Source organism: Sarcophilus harrisii, chromosome 2, assembly GCF_902635505.1.
Source record: "Sarcophilus harrisii chromosome 2, mSarHar1.11, whole genome shotgun sequence".
NCBI lineage: Eukaryota > Metazoa > Chordata > Mammalia > Dasyuromorphia > Dasyuridae > Sarcophilus > Sarcophilus harrisii.
In genome coordinates, this window is record NC_045427.1 from 602,982,298 (window position 1) to 603,001,105 (window position 18,808).

Below are 18,808 nucleotides of genomic sequence, written 5' to 3' on the forward strand. Positions count from 1 at the left end.
GAATTAGAAACTGAAGGGATATCCATCAATTGGAGAATCACTGAACAAGCAGTGGTATATCAATGTAATAGAATATTATTGTATAATAAGAAATATATATATATATATAACAGGCAGATTTCAGGAAAAATGCTGGAAAGACATGTATAAGCCAACGTAAAGTGAAATGAGCAGAACCAGGAAAACATTGTACTGCAGTCAGCAACAGTGACGATCTATTATGATTGATTCAGCTCTTCTCAGCTATACAATGATGCAAGATAATCACAAAGAAGTCATGAAGAAAAATACTATCTAAAACCATATAGATAACTTATGAACTCTGACTGCAAATCAAAGCATTTCCTCACTTTATTCTTTCTTATGTTTTTTTTCTTTTATTCTGTTTCTTCTTTCACAACTGTATTTAATATGGAAATATATTTTACATGATAACATATATAAAAACTATATCAAAATGCCTACCATTTTTGGAAGAAGGGAGAGGAGGAAGAAAAATTTGGAACTCAAAATCCTGTTTAAATTAATGCTAAAAATTTTCTTGAGATGTCACTGGGAAAAATGCTATTTTAAAAAAATTATCCTGAGAAATAGTTCATAGGCTTAATTAAACTAAAAAAGGGTTCTATATAAAAAGTTTAAAAACCCATGCTTTATGTTCATTTCTATGTTTTTCCCTCTATTTTTACAAACATAGATAAAACATTCCAGCTCCTCATAAGTTCCACAAGATCTAGAGGTCAGAGTTCTGATCAGAGAAAGTCTTCAATAAATGTTTGCTGATGACTGAAATAAATTATCTATGCCTGATATCTACTGTTAAAATCCTTTTAAGATGTAGCTCAAGGGCTATCTCTTCCATAAAGTTTTACATGATTTCAGAGCCCCAGCTAGTCATTTTAGCATCTCATACAATCAGCACAAAATTTCTGCATGATGCTACTGCTTGTTTGTCTTTTCTTAGCCAAAGATGTGTCATTTGTTAGAAAAAGGAAGTGTCAAATGACTTTAAAAGTAGCATTGAAGTATTCATTCACTTGGGTGATCTTAACGGCATTATTGTTAAATCATGTGTATGTGGTTCAGCAAAATAGAGCTGGCATTTAATTATGTGCTGCTAGGTCTGTTAAATACTATTAAATCCTGGAATTACGTTACTGTGTACCAGTTCCTGACCTCTATTATTTCTACTTCTATCTAGAGAAAAAAATGAAAATCATTAATTAATCAAGTTATAAACAAATATTTATTGAGTTTCTATCCCAGATGAGATAAGCCACTGAGGTAACCTCTATGTCTAAAAAGCAATTCCTTCTACAGCATATCCAACAAGAAGCCTTCTGGCCATTGCTTGAACATGTCCAAAAGATAGAAAACACAGTATCTCTCCAATACAAGTATTCTACATTGATTATACAAGTTTCCTTTTAAAGGAAAAAAAATCTCCTTACTGGGTAATACTACATAGCAGAAATTATGTTGAATTTGTAGCCTAGAGATTTCAGATTCTATTCCTAGCTCTGTACTTCTTGTGTAGCTTTGGACAATTTATTTAACCCCTCTAGATTGATTCCTTACTTTATAAAATATGGGAATAATGTCTCCCTGGATTTCTTTTTTCTTTCTTGTGGTAACTTATTTGTTTGTTTTGGTTCCCTATGTGATTTTTAATTTTTATTTTCCCCAGTTACACATAAGAATATTTTTTGTTATACATGTACATTCATTTTTTATATATTTTCTTATGTATTATGTTGAGAGAGAAAAATCAGAACAAAAGGAAAAATCCATGAAAATAAAAAAGTGAAAATAGTATGTGTTAATCTACATTCAGTTTCCATATTTCTCTTTCTGGGTGCAGATGGCATTCTCCATCCACAGTTTATTGGAATTACCTTGGATCACTGAATCACTAAAAAGAAGCAAGTCTATCATAATTGATTATCACACAGTTCTGCTGTTGCTGTATACAATGTTCTACTGGTTCTGTTTGCTTCACTCAGCATCGGTTTATGTAAATCTTTTCAGACTTTTCTAAAATCAGCCTGTTGATTCGCACTATTGATTAGAGAAATGAAAATTAAAACAACTCTGAGATACTACCTCATCCCTATCAGATTGGCTAAGACAACAGGAAAAGATAATAATACATGTATGGGGGAAAACCAGGACACTAATGCATTGTTGTTAACCGATCCAACCATCAGTTGGTTGATGAGTAGTTTGGAACTATACCCAAAGGGTTATAAAACCTTTACATACCCTTTGATCCAGCAGTGCCACCACTGGGTATGTAACCCAAATAAATCATAAAAGAGGGAAAAGGACCCACATGAGCAAAAATGTTTGTAGCAGCTCTTTTTGAGGTAGCAAGAACTTGGAAAATTATTTTTTTGTAGAATGATATTATTCTATTACTTTCATATACCATAACTTATTTAGCCATTCCCCAATTGATGGGCATTTACTCATTTTCCAAGTTCTTGCTACCTCAAAAAGAGCTGCTACAAACATTTTTGCTCATGTGGGTCCTTTTCCCTCTTTTATGATTTATTTGGGTTACAGACCCAGTGGTGGCACTGCTGGATCAAAGGGTATGTAAAGGTTTTATAACCCTTTGGGTATAGTTCCAAACTACTCATCAACCAACTGATGGTTGGATCGGTTAACAACAATGCATTAGTGTCCTGGTTTTCCCCCATACATGTATTATTATCTTTTCCTGTCGTTTTAGCCAATCTGATAGGGATGAGGTAGTATCTCAGAGTTGTTTTAATTTTCATTTCTCTAATCAATAGTGCAAATCAATAGCATTTTTCATATGGTTATAGATGGTTTTAATTTCTTCATCTGAAAATTGTTCATATCCTTTGACCATTTATCATTTATGGAATGATTTGTGTTCTTATATTTTTGAGTCAATTCTCTAAATCTTTTAGAAAAGAGGCCTTTATCAGAAACACTTGCTATAAAAATTTTTTTCCCAGTTTTCTGCTTATCTTCTATTCTTGGTTGCATTGGATTTGTTTGTGCAAAACCTTTTTTAATTTAATATAATCAAAATTATCTATTTTGCATTACATAATGCTCTCTGTTTCTTCTTTGACCATAAATTCCTCCCTTCTCCAAAGATCTTATAGGTAAACCATCCCTTCCTCTGCTAATTCTCATATAGTATCACCCTTATACCTAAATCATATATCCATTTTGATTTTATTTTGGTATGGCGTATGATATGTAGCTTTATGCTGAGTTTCTGACATATTATTTTCCAGTGTTCTCAGAAATTGTTGTCAAATAGTGAGTTCTTATCCCAGAAGATCGAACCTTTGGATTTATCAAATGGTAGATTACTATACTCATTAGTGCATCTTCTATATCTAACATATTGCACTGATCTACTACTATTTCTTAGCCATATCAGATGATTTTGATGACAACTGCTTTATAATAGAATTTTAGGTCTGTTACTGTTATTGCCTTTATATTTTTTTCCCATTAATTCCCTTGATATTCTTGACATTGTTTTCCCAGATGAATTTTGTTATTATTTTTTCTAGTTCTATAAAATAATTTTTGGCAGTTTTACTTAGTATGGTACCGAATAAGTAGATTAATTTAGGTAGAATTGTCATTTTTATTAGCTCAGCCCATCCATGAGCAATTGATACTTTGCTAATTGTTTATATTTTATTTTATTTGTATGTAAAGTGTTTTGTGATTATAATCATTTAATTCCTGGGTTGTCTTGGCAGATAGACACACAGATATTTTATTTTGTCTATGGTTATTTATATTTAAAACTTCTCTTTCTATCTCTTGCTGCTGCACTTTGTTGGTAATATATAGAAATACTGATAATTTGTGTGGGTTTATTTTATATCCTGAAACTTTGGTAGAGTTATTGATTGTTTTGAGTAATTTTTTAGTTGTCTCTTTGGCCGTCTTAACCTAGGGTATTTAAATCTGCCTCTATGTATAGATACATTTTATATTTATACATATGTATTAGTAACTATACTTAAACATAATTTGGTTTTTGGTAATCCTTTTTATTTCATGTATTTTAAAACTTTATTCTGAGTAATCCATTGGCATCAGAAGCAAAAAACAAAAAAAGCAAATAACCTTTGCACTAAAATCTTTTCAAATTCCAATTTTCCATGAGTCTGAGTTCTATTTTACTTACTAAACATTTGATCTCTGCCACTGAACTTCTCAGAGTGAGTTTTCTTATATTTATGTAGGAATAATAATGCCTATCTCAAAAGAGGCATTATAAAAATCAAATAAGATTAGAAATTGGAAGCAGTTTGAACAATCAAAACTGCTTTATCAATATAAAAATTATTTTTGCTATTTCATATACATTCATATACAATTTTGTGTTTGATAGAGATAGAAAAAAAAATGTAAGATATAGTACTTCTTCTTTAGGAGATGTCTCTCTAGTTGGAAACACAGTGAAAAGATAGTTATATTTTCTTCACATCATCAAATAGAAAAGATGATAAATAGAATAGCCAATACTGCAGGGAAATTGAGACCAGCCTACTAGTCACTACTGGTAGAATTATGAATCAGTCTGGTCATGGAATACATTGAATATATGCAAAAAAGTCATTAACTTCATAACCTTTGACCCATTTATCCATCCATTTGGGGAATATTCCCCAATGATGCCAATGAGATAAATATGCCATATATATATATATATATATACCAAAGTATTAGTAGCATATTGTGTGTAATTAAAAAACTGGAAACAAAATGGGTTCCCATACATTCAAGAAGGGCTGAATGAATTGTGGTATGTTGGTATTATGAAACATTTTTTGTTTTAAAATCTGACAATTCTGAGGAAGTCAGAGCAGCATGGGAAGACTTATATGAACTGAGGCAGACTGAAGAAAACAGTCGCGACAACAATATAGAGATGATGGCAGTAACGTAAATGAAGTAACATTCAAAAAAGCTGAACTTAAATTAATTGTGAAAACTAAACTTCCCTCTCTATCTCAATAGAGAAGTGAAGAACTACAGAAACATAATGTTTTCTATAAACATGTTTACACAGGGTTTCTTTATTTTCATTTTGTTTGTTCAGTGGGTCATAGTATCATAGATCTAGAGCTGCAAAGCATTCCAGAATTCATCTAGTCTAACTCTTTCATTTAGCAAAATAAAAAACTGAAGTCTAGAAAAATTAAGTTCTTTGTCCATAGTCATACTGGTGACAAGTGTCAGAGGTAGAATTTGAACCTAGTTTGTCTAATTCTAGAATCAGTATTGGCTCAGTTATTAGTGCTATGCTGTTTTTATTTAATCATCCTTTGTTATAAGGTAGAAATTGTGTTTTTCTTATAAGATAGAAATTAGTAGGACATGGAGAATACATCAGAATATACAGGAACATAAAAATCAAAACACATCAAAAAATTTCTCAAATCTACATCTGAGTTAAGTAAAAAGTATAGACTGAAGGGAATTGAGCTCCAGAGACTAGATCCCATTGTTTCCAAAATGACCCTATCAGTTCAGAGTTTATAGATAAGGACTTTACAAACAACATCTACACCTTATCCAGAAGCTGATAGAGACTTCCATTTTTCCCCTCCACCACAACAGATCTTATTTCAAAAGAAAATTCATGGAATGCCTGTGCTCTGAGAACTTCCTATCTCTAATGAAGTTGGAATTTACTTCTTATCAATAGCCTGTCTTGAGAACAAAATAGAAAGTATTTGACATTGAATATGTTCTCATCATGATGGAGCATAAACTCATCATGATTTCTCTAAAGAATTTTCAATGGCTCTATATTGCTCAAAGAAATACATGATTAGGACACGAGTTCCTTGAAGGAAGAGACTGCATTTTTGCCCTTCTTTTTCTCTTCAACTTGCAGAATAATTCCTGACATATAGTAAGTGTTTAATAAATGCTTATTGACTGGCTGGCTGACATAACCTGGCACTCAAAGCTCTCCAAAATCTGGCCTTAATTTTCTTTTCCTTATTTTTTTTTAATTCTTTCAAATGAACTATTGGCTCCATTCAGAAATCAGGTGGCAGAGTACCATAGACATCCATTTGGTTTTCATGTTCAGGACAGCTTTTCTGATATGGGCAGAGGGATATACAAATAATGGTGGAGAGAGGGAAAGATTTGAAGCTACTACCATGCAAATAACGGAGCTTCAGAGCTCATTTTAGTTTTGTTTCTGCACTCACATGGGAAAAACCAATTAAGACTCCAGAGCAGTAAATCAAAGATGCTAGAAAAGGAGACCAAACTGCCAAAGTAATTCACCATCTGCTACCATTACAGGCCCAACTCATTCAGTTACCATCATCCATCCTGCCAGAGAGCCACTCAGACTACTAGGGAGCAGAGGGAAAGTACGCCCATTCTTAATGCTCAGTGCTGTCATAATGACAAGGGAACCTAGGCTTCCACTACATCATTTTCTTTATCTGTGAGACTGGTAAAGAAGAGGGAGATGGAGAACAGGAGGCTATCATTAAAAATCTAAGCTCATTGCCAGGATGAATTATTTCATTCTCTCTACTTGTGCCTTCCAAATCTAGTGGAGTACCTGAGTATTAAGAGAAGCTTAATAAATGCTTGTATATTGATTGATTGTTCTGTTATCAAGCTTTTAAGAACGCAAAGGAGATAGGATAATCCTTTGTATAAATGGGCCAATCAGGGCTGTCCTTGGTTTAGAATTCTGGACAAGTCCCAGAAGGGTAAATGTTAACTAACCTTCTGACTTAATCTGCTTTTCCAGTTCACCAGATCTTAGATTTAAAATTGAAAGGGGGGTTCATCAGTCACCTACTCTAGCCCCATCATTTTACATATGAAGAAACTGAGACTCACAGAGGTTAAATGACTTTTGTAAGATTATTTGGCTACTAAGTGATGGCAAAAGATTTGAACCCAGAGTCTCAAGCTCCAAAGTCTACCATGGGTGATCAGGCTAGGGCAGACAAGGGAGCCTCCACTGCTTCCAATTTGTTCTCAACATCTAAAAATAACACTATGTGAGATTGTGTGAAGTGTGGTCCCACAACTCCAGGATATGCCAGTGTGATAGAGAGACAGCACTTGCAAGAGATAAACACTGGGAGATTTATTACTGGTGTTCAGTAACTGGCTGAGCACACTGAGGAATTCTAAAAGCTTTTTTCAGATCAACATGCAATGTCTGTAGGGAGATTATAGCTAGCACTAAGTGTAAGTGGTGGCCCTCTCCAGAACCTGTAGATTAATCCAAGCTGTCCATGCCTTTGATTTCCATTCATTAGAGTGTTTGAAGTGCAATAATCAAACTATGAATAGCAATAACAATAACAGCTTCCCAAATGTTGTATTTGGCCAGTGTCTTTCCCATCATTACTTTATTTTATTCTTTTTTAGTAAATACTGGGAAGGCATAAAAGTTGAATATATCATTTTGAGTATATATATCCCAGAATGGAGGCTCCCCTGAGCAAATATCCTTCTTATGCTACATACTCCTTAGTCTAGTGGACTGTATATTATAATGTTGATATCTTTTTGGTATTCTCTCTATAAAAGCCAAGTAAAGTTCATTGTCTGCTCAATCTCTAGGGTTGAGATTGGGAGGAACTTTAATTTGTAAGCACCTACTTCTAACCTTTCTAGATTATTTATTGTTCAAAAATCTATGGACCAGTTAATTTTGGCTTGATCTTGATGAGATTATCTCATCAATACTTCCAAGAATAAGATTATCTATCTCTGCTGAGATTTTATCAAGTTAAACAAGGTGGTCAAGGGAATCTTTTTTGTCTGGTCTGGGGTGCCTCCTATGCAACTATTACACAAACCCTCATGTTTTGCTGAGTGATATGCCCTCAACCACAAAGCACACTTCGCATAACATTTTATCTTTTTAAACACAGTTGAAAACTCTGGAGGCAATTGATAAGCTATTCCAAAGACACAAATATGAAATTAGATTATGCTAAAATTGATAAAGCCAAGTCTCAAAAGAAATTCTGTCCAGTGTTTGTATCTGAGGCATGTCAGCAGATAGTAATAATACAATACTTATAGGAGAAAAAAAAACAAGAAACAGCCAAACTGCAACCATCATTTTTTAAAACTTCCTGCTTTTATCTCATTAACACCTTCAATAAAGGATGATTTAGCTTCTGATTTCCCATTCTTTGGAAATAAAAAGAATGACTATAGTGTGACATGGGAACCAAAAAAAGCTAATATAATCTTGAGCTACATAAAAAGAGAATAATTTCTACAAATAAGATGATGAGTCTTCTGGCCTCTGCCCTGCTTAGATCACATCTGGAAGATTCTGTAAAATCTAGAAAGCAAAATACAAGAAAGATATTGATGAGCTGAAGAATATCCAGAGCATGGTAGCCAGCATGGTAAACTGCCTGGAATTCATATCATATGACTATTTTAAAGGTATTGTAAATAGTTATAAATAGAAAAGAGAAGATTCAGAGGGGACCAGATACCTGTCTTCAAGTATTTGAAGGATTCTTATGAGAAAGGGCTATTAGATTTGTTTTTGTTGGTCTCAGAGTAAAGAACTAGGTGGAATGAATGGCAAGGGTAAAGAATCAACTTTGGACTACATATCAGGGAAAACTTCTGAATAATTAGAACCAATCAAAAGTGGAATGGACTACCTTGATAAATTGTAGATGATGTCTTCTTGGAGGTTTTTAAGTAAGCCCCGGATGACTACTTGTCAAACATGCTACAGTAGATATTTCTTTCAAGTGTGTATTGAGCTAAATTATCCATCTCTAAAATTTTGTCATTCTGCAATCTTGCTCAGCTCAAAAAGTTGCTATATTAAGTAATTATTGGAAGCTGGCAGGGGAAAAAGAGACAGGAGTTCAGGGATTTGCATTCTTGAGTGGCCTCCTGTTTATCATCTAGTTTCAAAGACTATATTCTACCAAAAAAATTATCTCACTGCTAGGCATGTACCCCAAGGAAATGAAAGACAAAAAGAAATGTCCCATGTACACCAAAACATTCACAATAGCACTTTTTTATAATAGCAAAGAATTGGAAACAAATTAGAAGTCTGTTGCTTTGGAAATGACTAAATAAATTATAGTACATATATATATATATATATATATAGATATATAGTAATGTAATGGAAAATAAATTTGAGCTTTAAGAAATGATGGATGTGAAGAATTCAGAGACCATGAGAAGATTGATATGAATTGACACAAAGTAAAGTAAGGAGAACCAAGGAAATAATGTAAACAATGACTTCAGTAGATACATGAAAATCACATAAATTGTAAAGACCAAGCTTGGTACCAGAGAATAGATTAGAAAATATGCCTTCCTCACTTCTTTATGGAGATATGGGGGACTATGAGTGTGAAACACTACTTATATTTTGAGATTGAAGCTTTCACTTACTTTTGAAAGCAAGTCATCTCATCTCTGAATCATAAACTTCTCATCTACAGAAATACAAGAGTCTCTTCAATCACTAAAGTCTATACTTCTATGATTTGTTCAATCTCTAAAATCTATATTTCTCTGATTTGTTCAATAAGCAATGAAGATCTATAGAATTTTTCTGAGTAGATAAGTGATATGGACAAACCTGTGCATTAGATTAATCTGATGGCATGCATATGATGGTTTTAAATGATGCTCAGGAAAACATTGAATGGTTACCATTTGTTCTTGATCTAAGGTGGGGGGAGCAAATATACCTTATTTACATTTCTATTTCATCCTTGGATGGCAAGAGGCTACTAAAAGTGAAAGCAATTTAGCCAGAAAGCACGTACAAGATTGCTTTCATTCTAATTTTTGAAAATTAATATGGTGGTTAAACACATTCACAGTCAAGTCTTCAGGGAATCAAGGGTGCACCACCCATTACTGTTAATGTATCTCAAATATGATTTCCCCATGCATTTTGCTAGAAATCTATCCCTTAATTGTCTCCTTATACTTCATTCCATACTTCTCCTCTCAAATACCATAAACCTCTTTATATTCTCTGTCAAAATATTTACACTGTAGTCACTAACAAGCGGCAATACCTCTAAAAGAAAGATGCTTTCTCTCTTTCTTCAAACACAGCACAGGTATAATGGGCCTATAAATTTGTTTGTTAATGTCTTCTTGAAGCATAAAATCATTCTTTTCCCCCCCTTCATTCAGCTTACCGAGAGCATTAACCCAGAATTGAAATCGAGTACTTACTCCAGCTCTTTTATTTCCCTATTATTGCTCCTTGCCCGAAAGAGAAATGTGAGCAGTCCAGACAAGATCTTTTGGGCTTTTTATGCATCACAATTTATCCCACGTACATATTTCTTAAAGCTTTCATCACAAATGTGTCTTGCCAGCCTGAGATTTCTCCTTTACATCTCAGCAATTTCTCATTAATTTTTGCGTCTTCTTTCTTCTCAAAATGCTTTCTCTACATGATCTTATTAACAGGGGGTGGAATTATTAAGATCCTCATTTAAAGTGATTTCTTTAAGCTTTCTAAAATGACTGAAATTTACCAGTCCTGGCCCCTTCATTTTTCACTGTCAAAGCTTCAAATTTTACTCCCAACTAACTTGGCTAGAAAGACAGGTTTTCACATGATCCAACTCTTCTTTGTTTCAGATATATTTATATAAAGGATGATGTCAGTATAGATAAAATAGCCTGTTACCAGTCTGACATGTGATATTTTAATCAATAGTATTTTGTCTATAGCATTATAATAGTTGTAACACACACACACACACACACACACACACACGCACGCACATGCATATACACAAAATCTGAAAATAGCTATACAATCTATCACAGTGATTCAATAAAACTTCAGTACTTGAGGATAGATATCTTAGTTGTTGGCTTACATTGAATCAAAAAGAAGGAAAGAATTTTCAAGGTCACCCAGTTCAACTTCTTAATTTAACAGAGTGGGGAGCTTGAGTCTCTGATCTTTAACTTCTCATTCTGTTAAACTAAACTGTTTCTTCTAAGGAAAAAAAAAAGTTTCCTTAAAGGAAGAATTAGATTTCATGAATTACAAGCTGTTTGAGGGCAGGACATTTGTCATTTCTGTCTTTGTATTACTAATACTAAGGACTTTGTCTGACATATGAGGCATTTAAATATGCATGCTCATTGATTAATTGATTGACTGATTGAATTCAAAGTCCCAGTCTAGCTCTTTTTCCAACATACAGCAGATCCTTACCCACATACCTCACCAACACCAGGAAAAGTTATGTTAGTATAATGGGGGAAAATGCTTAAAAACTTGGAATCATGAGTGACTTGATTTGAATCTTGCTTCTGACTTCTAGTTGTATTATAATAAACAGGTAATTTAGTCAATCAGTTAACAGTTATTATATCTACCATATGCCAGATATTTTGCTAGAAGTTGGTGATTCTAAGATAAAATATATATATAGGTATGTGTATTTGTATATTTATGTATACAAATATGTATATAATAAGACAAGTCCTATTATCAGGGATATTTAATTTCTGCATCAGTAATGCAGTAATTATTACCTCATTATAATTCTTATAATTATTGAGGTAATAATTCTTATAGTAATTATCTCACAAGGTCGTTCACTGTATTTTTTTTTGTTTTTTTTTCTTTTTTTTTTTGTTTTTTTTTTTTATTTAATAGCCTTTTATTTACAGGATATATATACATGGGTAACTTTACAGCATTAACAATTGCCAAACCTCTTGTTCCAATTTTTCACCTCTTACCCTCCCCACCCCCTCCCCTAGATGGCAGGATGACCAGTAGATGTTAAATATATTAAAATATAAATTAGATATACAATAAGTATACATGACCAAAACGTTATTTTGCTGTACAAAAAGAATCAGACTCTGAAATATTGTACAATTAGCTTGTGAAGGAAATCAAAAATGCAGGTGTGCATAAATATAGGGATTAGGAATTCAATGTAATGGTTTTTAGTCATTACCCAGAGTTCTTTCTCTGGGCGTAGCTGGTTCAGTTCATTACTGCTCCATTGGAAATGATTTGGTTGATCTCGATGCTGAGGATGGCCTGGTCCATCAGAACTGGTCATCATATAGTATTGTTGTTGAAGTATATAATGATCTCCTGGTCCTGCTCATTTCACTCAGCATCAGTTCGTGTAAGTCTCTCCAGGCCTTTCTGAAATTATCCTGTTGGCCATTTCTTACAGAACAGTAATATTCCATAATATTCATATACCACAATTTATTCAGCCATTCTCCAACTGATGGACATCCATTCAGTTTCCAGTTTTTAGCCACTACAAAAAGGGCTGCCACAAACATTCGTGCACATACAGGTCCCTTTCCCTTCTTTATAATCTCTTTGGGATATAATCCCAGTAGTAACACTGCTGGATCAAAGGGTATGCACAGTTTGATAACTTTTTGAGCATAGTTCCAAACTACTCTCCAAAATGGTTGGATTCGTTCACTGTATTTTGAAAAACTACTTCAGATGAAGCACTTTGTAAAAGTTAAAAGGCTATCCAAATCAGTTATTATGAGGAAAACCAAAAAATAATTTAGCCCAAACTCAGTATCAGATTCAGAGTTGACAAAAATTTAAGGGCCTGTTATATGCCAAACAGTGTGCTAAGCACTGAAAATAAAAGGAAAGGCATGAGAGACCCTTTCTCCAAGGAACTCATAATCAAATGAGGAAAGACAACACATAGAAAGAATCTGAAAATTAATAGACCTTTTTTTTTATCTCTTCCTGTCATTCATTCATTCATTCATTCACTCATTCAACAAACAATGATTGATTACCTACTGGAGTATATAGGAAATTGTGTTATACATGAGAAGAACTGGAGAATGCAACTGAGAGTTAATTTAATTTGAAGAATCATGTGAGAGAGGGCATTTCAACAGGGATTATGATGTTATCAACATTTAAGTGTACATTTATGAAAATTTTCCATTTTGGTAGGGAAATGTCTCTGAGGAATGCTAAGGATATTACAAAAATGAAATTAATCTCAGCAACACCATAGTTGAGTGAATAATTGCTTCATCTATTTATACCTCTCTCTCAGGAATGCAAAACACTAGCCAGACAGAAAGGACTTCTCTTTCTCCTTGTTTCAGCCCTTTAACATCTTGTTTAGAGATTGTAGAAGGTATTACAAAAGAAAAAAATTAATCAAAATTTAGTTCTCTCTTTTTATGCTTATCTACATTTCAGCACTGAAAAAAATGATTTTAATTCAATTTAATCCAACAAGCATTTACCTACATAGTAAATGCTAAGAAATGGCAATTACACAGAAGAAACAAACATTAAAGTCCCCAAATAATCAGATCTAGAGCTGGAAGAAATCTATAGGGTCATTTGATCCTCCCAGATGATGCCCTTTCACTGATGTAGACTTCACATTCTATTTTCAGATACTTATAATCCTTATATGCTCTAAACAGATCCAGTCTAGTTCTGGGTCAATCATTCAACCAACAAGTATTATTGAGTGCCTACTATGTGCAAGGCTCTTTAATTGATATATAAGAAGTTCAATAGATGATCTCTGCCCTCAAAACACTTATAATTCAATAGGAGAAAGAATAAATGAATGAAAAAGTATTTACTAGGTGCTTACTATATGCCAAGCAGTATTCTAAGGATTGGAGATAAAATTTATTTTAAAAATCAAACTCAAAGCGCTCACATTCTAAGAGTGAAACATAAATGCCTCAGGTCAGATGGAAGATGTTTCAGCAGGGAAGATGACCAAGTGTGAGGAAAATGATATAACTGAAAAAATTAGAAAACTACTAAATCCCAGAACAAATACCATTACAGATTTAGAAAAGGAAGAACCTGAACTGATGCAAAATGAAATAAGGAGAATGAGGAAAACATTGCATATAGCATCAGCAACATTGTTACTGAATGTTTTGGCTCTTCCCAGCAACACAATGATCCAAGACAAGTATAAAATACTCATGAAGGAAAATGCTATCCACATCCAGATAAAGAATTAAAAGATTTAATTCATATTGAAGCTAATTTTTTTCACTTTATTCTTTTTTGTGTTTTTTTTCCTTTTAATCTGTTTCTTCTTTTGCAACTGGGGCTAATATAGAAATATGTTTTACATGATAGATAGCACATATATAAACTGAATCAAACTACCTACCATCTCCAGGAAAGGGGAAGAGGAAGAAAAATTTGTAAATCTAATATCACGTAAAATAAATGCCCCAAATTTTCTTGACATGTAGCTGAAGAAAAAATAAAATACTATGTAATTTTTATAAAAAGAAAACACTAATCGAAGAAAAGAAAAGAAAAGAAAAAGAAGAATTCACTGTGGGCTGGAGTAGACATAGTGGATTAGTGGATGTGCAAGAGATTAAGATAGGGGAGTGACCATAAGAGATATAGAATATTTGGTGAAAGTAGAAGAGAAAAAACATCACAAGCAAAGGAAGGACATGTGGTAGAAACAGAGGAAAATAAAGAGATCAGTCTTATTGATTGAAGAGTACATTGAAAGGAATGTAAAAGATAAAACTGCATAGATTAGTTCTGTTTTCCTAGGTTCTGAATAGGTTATAGGCTAAAGGAGCAACCCAGCAGCTATTTATAGAATTTAACACAAGTTATATCCAGGATATCTGGAACATTCCCAAGATTCTTTTTCCTATGAGACATTAGACAAAAATTGTAATAACTCAAGCAAGGAGGAAACAGCATCACCTACATCTATTTTACCATATTTCAATATTGTGATATTGCTCAAAATTTATGCTTCAAAATTTTCCCCTTTATTTCTGCATCTCCATTATATATCCCACAACTCTCTTTTCCTCTTTAGGAAACATTTCAAAATGTTCTATTTCTTTGCTGATTATCTTCATATTTCCATTCTTACCTTGTTATATTTTTATTTTTCTATTCCAATTATGATGGTTTCAGAGCCTTCTGAGAAAAGAAATATGCAATAACTATAAATGAGGTTTAAAGGAAAGAAAAGAGTAAAAGACAAGCAGGTCTATTCCACCTAGGGATAGACAAAATAAGGGATGAAAAGGAGGAAGAAAATCATCTCCTTGGATTTCTCATACCCATCATAAATATTTAACCCTCTGAATGGTTATAGTAGAATGTTTGCACAGGAGAATGGCTTGTCATTGAGCAAATTCATATGCTTCACTTTCTCCAGCAACATTATCATCATAGTTATTGTCATTAGAAGTAATAAAACTATCTCATTATTGATATGGTGCTTTGAGGCTGTCAAAGTGCTTCACACACATTATTTCTTTTAGGTTAACATAATAATACCTATTTCTTAATCAAGCCATTCTCCAATTGAAAAATGGTCAAAGGATATGAACAGACAATTATCACATGAAGAAATTGAAACTATTTCTAGTCATATGAAAAGATGCTCCAAGTCATTATTAATCAGAGAAATGCAAATTAAGACAACTCTAAGATACCACTGCACACCTGTCAGATTGGCTAAGATGACAGGAAAAAATAATGATGATCGTTGGAGGGGATGCGAGAAAACTGGAACATTGATGCATTGTTGGTGGAGTTGTGAACGAATCCAACCATTCTGGAGAGCAGTTTGGAACTATGCTCAAAAAGTTATCAAACTGTGCATACCCTTTGATCCAGAAGTGTTACTACTGGGCTTATATCCCAAAGAGATCATAAAGAAGGGAAAGGGACCTGCATGTGCACGAATGTTTGTGGCAGCCCTCTTTGCAGTGGCTAGAAACTGGAAACTGAGTGGATGTCCATCAGTTGGAGAATGGCTGAATAAATTGTGGTATATGAATATTATGGAATATTATTGTTCTGTAAGAAATGGCCAACAGGATGATTTCAGAAAGTCCTTGAGAGACTTACACGAACTGATGCTGAGTGAAATGAGCAGGACCAGGAGATCATTATATACTTCAACAACAATACTATATGATGACCAGTTCTGATGGACCTGGCCATCCTCAGCATCGAGATCAACCAAATCATTTCCAATGGAGCAGTAATGAACTGAACCAGCTACGCCCAGAGAAAGAACTCTGGGTGATGACTAAAAACCATTACATTGAATTCCTAATCCCTATATTTATGCCCACCTGTATTTTTGATTTCCTTCACAAGCTAATTGTACAATAAAAAAAAATACCTATTTCTTTTAGATATTTATATAAATACCATAGATATTACTATCCACATTTTGCAAATAAAGTCCAATGACATCCATAAATTGTGTGCTTATATTAGTGTTAGAGTAAGGATTCAAACATGGAATCTACTAATTCCAATTCCAAAACTCTTTCCATTAGGCCATGTTGTGTCACAATTTGAGTAGTTAAAGAGCATTCTGTTGCTAACCTCATGCAACCAAGATAAGTCAGTTGGCCACTTTTAGACTCTGGTTCCTCATCTTTAAGATAAGGTCATTGATGAAATCCTTACAAACTTTACCAGTTCCAAAGTTGTATCCCTCCATCATTCTACCTAATATATAATAAAGATATGATGCTACCGAATAAACTATATAGTGTCATGCTAAGTTTTAGAAAGAATATTGACAGACATTGGACAAGTGTGTCCAAAGCAATATGATGAAGATAGTAAGAAGATGAGAAACCATTCTATTCAAGAAGGGTTTGAAGACTGAGAAAGACCTGGGAGGGAGGCAGAGTAAAGGCTCACCCAATCTCTCCCCCAAACTGCTCCAGATTCCTTTAAATGACTCTAAACAAATTTTAGAGCATCAGAACATCCAAAAAGTAAAATATTTTCCAATTGAAGGAAACTTAGAGGGTCAGCAGAAAAAAATCTGTGACACCAGAGTAGGAGTCCAGCATGCAGTCCTGGTTCAGACCATACCAGCACAGCCCTGGCCAAAGCCCAGCCTAGCTTCAACTCAATCTCTGAATCAGCAGCAGTACTGTAGCTTCCAGACTTCTCAAGTCAGAGACAGAAGTTCAGCAGCAAAGGTCTGTGGAATAGGAGCCTAGACTGTGCCAGTGTAGTCCCAACCTCAGCCCCAGTGCCCAAGTACCAGCAAAGCAGAACTCTGTTGATTTAGCACTCTAGATCCTACAGCTATAGTGGGGGTGGGGACATTTGTGCAGCTCCAGGGCAGAAGAGAATGCTTGTGGTCAGATCCCCAGAAGGATCTCTGAGAGCAGCTACACAAAGAGTTTTTAAAAAATAGTCTAGAAAATGAGCAATAAACACAAAAAAACTTTCTGACCATACAATGATGACATATATAGTGACAAGATCAAAATATACACTTAGAGGATTATAACAAAGTCAAAGCTCCTATACCTAAAGCCTCTTAAAAAATAAGAATTGGGCTTAGGCCATAGAAGAGCTCAAAGGGGACTTTGAAAATCAAGTAACAGAAACAGAGGAAAAATTAGGGAAAGAATTGAGAGTGGCACAAAAGGAATGCATAAAGTTAACAATGAGAAGAATGCCTTAAAAAGCAAACTTGCCTAATTGGAAAAGAAATTGCAAAAGTTCACTGAGGAAAATAATTCCTTAAAAAATATAATGAAGGGGCAGTTAGTTTGCACAGTGGATAGAGAACCAGCCCTGAAGTCAGGAGAACCTGAGTTCAAATCTGGCCTCAGACACTTCCTAGCTGTGTGACCCTAACTTAACCTCAATCATCTCAGGTAATTTACCTGAGATGATTGAGGTTAAGTTACTTGTTACATATATATATATATATATATATATATATATATATATATATATTTGAGCAAATGAAAGTAATGACTTTATGAGAAATGAAAATACAATAAAAAAAATCAAAAAATGAAAAATAGAAAAAATGTGAACTATTAGAAAAACAACTGACCTGGAAAATAAATCCAGGAGAGGTAATTTTAAAATTATTAGTCTACCTAAAAGTCATGATCAAAAAAAGAGCCTGGAAATCAATTTTCAAGAAATTATCAAGGAAAACTGTCCTGATATTCTAGAACCAGAAAGTATAATAGAGTTGACAGAATACACCAATCATGTACTGAAAAAGTTCCCAAAATGAAAACTCCCAAGAATATTATAGCCAAATTCCAGAACTCCCAGGTCAAAGAGAAAATATTGCAAGTATCCAGAAAGATTTAGCAGCATCTACATTAAAGGACCAAAGAGGTTGAAATATGATATTCCAGAGATCAATGGAACTAGGATTGAAACCAAGAATCATCTACTCAGCAAAACTGAATATAATCCTTCAGAGGAAAGAATGGTCATTCAATGAATGCCAAAATCAAATTAAAAAAAAAAAAAAATCAAAGGATTTACAAACATTTGTCACAAAAAGACCAGAGTTGAATAGAAAATTTAATTTTCAAATACAGGACTCTGGAGAACCATAAAGAGGCAATCAGGAAAGTGATATTATAACTGGACTTAATAAGATTTATTTGTTTACATTCCTACATAGGAGGATGATACTTGTAATTCATTAGAACATTTTCATTATTATGGCAGTTAGAAGGAGTATATATAGACAGAGGGTACAGATGTGAATTGAATATGAAGGGATATCTTTTTAAAAAATGATGAAATTAAGGGAAGGGAGAGGAATGTACTGGGAGAAAGGGAAAAGGAGAATGGACTGGTGCAAATTATCTGTTATAAAAAAGAGACAAGAAAATTCATTTACAGGAGAGACAAAGAGGGGAAGTAGAGAGTGAAAGAGTCAGAATTGGCTCAAATTGGAAATAACATACATACTCAAAAAGGGTATGG

General features: G+C 33.7%; 1 protein-coding gene across 2 annotated transcripts in view; it reads right to left on the reverse strand.

The window, feature by feature from the left end:
* The window catches only part of LOC116421935 (SH2 domain-containing protein 4B-like), a 51,894-nt gene that overhangs the window by 21,925 nt on the left and 11,161 nt on the right, over positions 1-18,808 (reverse strand). The gene's annotated exons all lie outside the window — the stretch shown is intronic.